The sequence below is a fragment of the Danio rerio genome, chromosome 4 (assembly GCF_049306965.1).
Source record: "Danio rerio strain Tuebingen ecotype United States chromosome 4, GRCz12tu, whole genome shotgun sequence".
Lineage (NCBI taxonomy): Eukaryota > Metazoa > Chordata > Actinopteri > Cypriniformes > Danionidae > Danio > Danio rerio.
In genome coordinates this window covers 36,305,001-36,310,000 of record NC_133179.1, presented here as the reverse complement: position 1 = coordinate 36,310,000, position 5,000 = coordinate 36,305,001, and the positions used below count along the sequence as shown (strand labels likewise).

The 5,000-nt window shown below is 35.0% G+C and overlaps 1 protein-coding gene and 2 non-coding genes across 3 annotated transcripts in view; all 3 read left to right on the top strand.

Moving 5' to 3' along the window:
* Nucleotides 1-32, top strand: part of LOC137493108 (5S ribosomal RNA) — a 119-nt gene extending 87 nt beyond the window's left edge. Inside the window, exon 1 of the ribosomal RNA XR_011013081.1 lies at nt 1-32. This exon is cut by the window's left edge and continues 87 nt beyond it. This is a non-coding gene — a ribosomal RNA (5S ribosomal RNA).
* Nucleotides 1-5,000, top strand: part of zgc:173607 — a 791,925-nt gene that overhangs the window by 162,068 nt on the left and 624,857 nt on the right. The gene's annotated exons all lie outside the window — the stretch shown is intronic.
* On the top strand, nt 91-209 carry LOC137493109 (5S ribosomal RNA). Its single transcript, XR_011013082.1, has one exon. It is a non-coding gene; the product is annotated as a 5S ribosomal RNA (ribosomal RNA).

The window sequence follows — 5,000 nt, the reverse complement described above, 5'->3', positions numbered from 1 at the left end:
AGACCGCCTGGGAATACCGGGTGCTGTAAGCTTTTCGAAGTGCTTCATTTGGCAGCTGATTTAAATAGCCAACGCTTGACAGCCTCTTTCGCTTACGGCCATACCACCCTGGAAATGCCCGATCTCATCTGAACTCGGAAGTAAAGCAGGGTCGGGCCTGGTTAGTACTTGGATGGGAGACCGCCTGGGAATACCGGGTGCTGTAAGCTTTTCGTAGTGCTTCATTTGGCAGCTGATTTAAATAGCCAACGCTTGACAGCCTCTTTCGCTTACGGCCACACCACCCTGGAAATCCTCGAACTTGGTACATTCCAGGAAGTGTTTGGCTGCAGTTGGGAGAGAAAGGCTCTCCCTACTCTTTGTTTATTTTCTTTTTGATTTGTAAAGTATTAGAGTTAATTTGTTTTTTTTGTTTTTGTGAAGTTTATTTTCCTCCCAACAGCATTAGCTGTTCGGGAGGAACTTATTTTTTTCATTTGGAACTCTTTTTTTGGAGTAAGCAATGGCGGACGGATACACGGCAACAAACACGGACATGGCAGGAGAAACTCGACTGGTGAAAGATAATGGACTGGCAGGAGGAACGCGAAAGGCTATCGACATTGGATTAGGAGGAGAAACAAGCACGGCAAACGACAACGGACTGGCAGGAGGAACAAGCAAGGCTAACGAAAATGGACTGGATAAACGACCACGAAATGGAAACAAAACTGAAAAAAGTAAGTTTGCGGAGAGAAAATACTTGAAGGAGGCTACGGTGATTATAAATGTGGAAAACGTACTTGAGGTAAAGGCAGAAGATGTTATTAAAGCGATAATGGAAAAATGTGGACAAGGGAAAATGTTGGCGCTCAGACCCAGACAAGGCAAAGAATATGAACTGACCATGGAAAAAGAAGAGGAGTGTGAAAAACTTTTAGAAGGACTAACAATTAATGGAGTGAACTGTGAAGTTAAAAGTTTGCACAACCGAGATTATGTAGTTTCCTTCTTGCACCTGCCTGTCTACCTGGAAAATAGTATAATTGTAGAAAAATTGGAAGGATGGGGTGTTGAGCCACTAACAAAAATTAAAAGAAGATGCTACCCGGGCACTGACATCGAAGATGGGACGAGGTTCCTGAAAGTAAGGTTCCCGAAGGAGGTGGCATCACTGCCCTATAGCACGAGGCTAGAAACAGCCGAAGGACCACAGCATTTCCGGGTGATGCACAGTCGGCAAGTGAAAACTTGTAGGCAGTGCATGAGCCCGGACCATCTGCTGAAAGACTGTCCTAATTTCAAGTGCTACAGATGCGGAGAATGGGGGCATTTTGCACGATCGTGCACCACTGTCAGATGCTCGGAGTGTGCAGAATTCTTAGATAAATGTGAATGTTGGATGGAAGGGAAGGAAGGAGAAAAAGAAAAACAGGTGGACAGACAGGTGCAAGAAGGAAATAAGGAGGAAGATGCAAAACTTGAAGGAGATCAGGAGGAAGAAGCAACACAGCAAAGAGAAATAGAACAACTAAAGAATAACACTGGAGAAGTTGTGGATTTTAATGAAGATGGAGAAACGAAGGAGGGAGGAAATCAAATGATGGAAATTGAGTTTTCAGACATGGAGGAAAATGGACAAGAAAAAATTGAGCAAAACAAAGACATGGATTATGAAGAAGATGCAAAGGTGGACAATATGGACAAATGTATGAAAGTGAATTTAAGAAGAAGAACACTAAAGGTAAAACCAAATTTGGACAATGTTAGAAAAAAGGCCAAAGCTAATATGTTCAATGTGTTAAGGAGTTTAGAAGGAGGGGAAGATGAGTAATGTATTTTAAATATTTATTTTTATTTTTATCTTTTCTTTTAATGGTTTTTAATTGTGTTAGTTTTAATACAAGAGGTCTTTTAAATGTTGGAAAATTTGACAAGGTAAAGGAACTATGCAAAAAACAAAACTTAATTTGTTTACAAGAGACTAATTGGAATGATGGTGTGATGGAAGATTTTAAAAGAAGATGGAGGGGGCAAATATTTTATAATAATGGTGATGGAAGGATGGGAAGAGGGGTCGCTATTTTAGTCAAAGAAGATATAAAGAATGATGTGGAAGAACTATACAATGATAAAGAGGGGAAATGCCTTGCTATTAGAATGAGAGAAAATAATATGACATTATGTAACATTCATGCTCCAGTAGCAGAAAAAGAAAAGAAGGACTTTTTTAACAGAATAAATGATCTTATGATTTTATGGGGCGAAACTATTTTAATAGGAGATTTTAACACGGTTTTTAATAGAATTGATTTAGCGGATGGCATGGTTTTTAGGAATGACACTGGGAGAAAAGAGTTGCAGAAACTAATGGCAGAGCACAAAGTAGGGGACATATGGAGAGTAAGGAATGAAGGAAAAAGAGAATATTCAAGAAGACAGTTAGTAGATGGTAACTTAAAGCAAAGTAGGATTGATTTTATTTTATGCAAGGAAAAACTGGGTGATTTTATACAGAGTGTTTATTTTAAAGAAACAACGCTAAGCGACCACAAGTTTTTATTAATGAAGATTGATTTTAATGAAACTAAAAGAGGAAAAGGGATATGGATTTTAAATACAGAAATTTTAAAAGGAGAACCTTATAGAAAGGCAATAGTGGACTTAATAAATACTGAAATACAAAATGAGATGTATCATGAAGATAAAAGAATATGGTGGGATAACACAAAATATGAAATTAAAAAGTATACGATTAAAATGAGTAAATCAATACAAAAAGCAAAAGCACATAAAGAAGTAGAGGTTAGAAAGGAATTAAATGACAGTTTAAATCAAGAAAAGGTAGATATAGAGAGAATACTGTTTCTGGAGGAGGAATTACGAAACATAGAAGAAAGAAAATGTAGAGGTGCGATGATCAGAAGCAGAGCCAAATATATTGTGGATGGAGAGAAATGTACAAAATTCTTTTTCAATTTAGAGAAAAGTAAGGGTAACGGAGAAATTATAAGAGAATTAAAAAAAGAAAATGGAGAAAAAATAAAAGAAACACAGGATATTTTAAAGGAAGTTAGAGATTTTTATGAAAGCCTTTTTAAAAAAGGTGAAATAAATGAAAAAGAAGAAAAAAAATTATTGGATCAAATTGAGGGAAAGGTAACAGAGGATGATAAAAAGATGTGTGATGAGGAAATACAAATAGAAGAAATAAAGGAATCTATTATGCAATTAAGTAATGGGAAAAGTCCAGGATTAGATGGATTAGTATCTGAGTTTTACAAAGTTTTTAAGGATGTTTTAGCACCAATTTTAAAGGAAATTTTTGATGAAGTTTTTAAAAAACAAGAAACAACGCATTTAATGAGAGTTGGTTTAGTGAAACTGATATATAAGAAAAAAGGTGAGAAAAATGATTTGAGGAATTTTAGACCCCTAACAATGCTAAACACAGATTTTAAGATTTTAGCCAAGGTATTAGCAAATAGACTTAAAAAGGTCTTACCCGATATTATCAAAACTAGTCAGGCATATGGCGTAAAAGGGAAAGATATCACAGACATAATTAGCAGTATAAGAGATGTAATACAATACATGAAAGAAAAGAGAAAAAATGGATATGTAATAAGTGTAGATTTCGAGAAAGCATTTGACAGAGTTGAACACAATTTTCTATTTGAGGTTTTAAATAAGGTTGGTTTTGGGAATAATTTTTTAAGATGGATCAAGTGTTTATATAACGGAGCTATTAGTCGTATTAAAGTTAACGGTTTTATTACAGACTGTTTTAATGTAACACGATCCATAAAACAGGGATGTCCACTCTCTGCACAGCTGTACAGTCTAGTGACTGAAGCTCTAGGATCAGCTATAATAAGAGATAAAGAAATACATGGAATTAAAATTGTAGAAACAGAAGAAGAACAGAAAATTTATCAATATGCAGACGATACTACACTGATTTTAAAAGATATGCAAAGTGTGATAAATGCAATGAAAATCATTGAAAGATATTGTAATGGATCAGGTGCTAAAGTAAACATGGAAAAAACTGTAGTCATGAGATTAGGCAATGCATGTATTCTACCGGATGTTTTTAAATTTAAAGACCAGAAAGAAATAAAGATTTTAGGGATAACCTTTGGAGAAAATGGGAAAAGAGATAAGGAGATAATGTGGGATGAAATTATCGGAGGAATGGAAAGGAGATTAGAATGGTGGAAACAAAGAAGAGTCAATCTGAAAGGTAAAGTTTTAATCGTAAATACGTTGATGTTGTCAAAAATGTGGTATGTGTTAGGAGTTACCCCTATGGATCACTGGCATGAGCAGAGAATAAAACAATGTTTATTGAGTTTTATCTGGGAAGGAAAACCACCAAGAATTGCATATAATGTATTAATTGGAGCAACCGATGATGGGGGGTTAGGTTTGTTAGACCCAGAGACAAGAAAGAAAAGCATGAGAGTCAAAGTAATAAAAAAGTATTTAAATAAAGAATTTAAAGCCGAATGGAAACATGTAATGAGGTTTTATCTTAACAAATGTGGGGGTTTTAATATGAATGATGATATTTTATGGATGAAACTGAAACAAAGCATGATAACTGGGATTCCTGAATTTTATAGAGAAGTTTTACAGGCATGGAGTGAGTTTTTAAATCACGTTGATTTTAAACCTGAAGGGAGGAACATGTTATTAAATCAACCTTTGTTTTTAAATGGTAATATTTTAACACAAAAGAAAGAAGTATATTTTAAATATTGGTTGGAAGCAGGTGTATGTCAGGTTAAGGATGTTTTATATGAGATTAAAGAAGGGTTTTTACCAAGCCAAGTAATTGTGGATGCCATGGATGGGATTGGGAAAGATATCAAAAGAGAAACTCTGGTAAAACAATTTGAAATAGTGAAAAGTGCATTACCTAAAGAATGGATAGTAAAAATTGAACAAAATAATGAAAGCAATGATAATGTAAAAGTGTTTTTAAAGGAAAAGGAGAAGGATTTTCAAGAATGTGT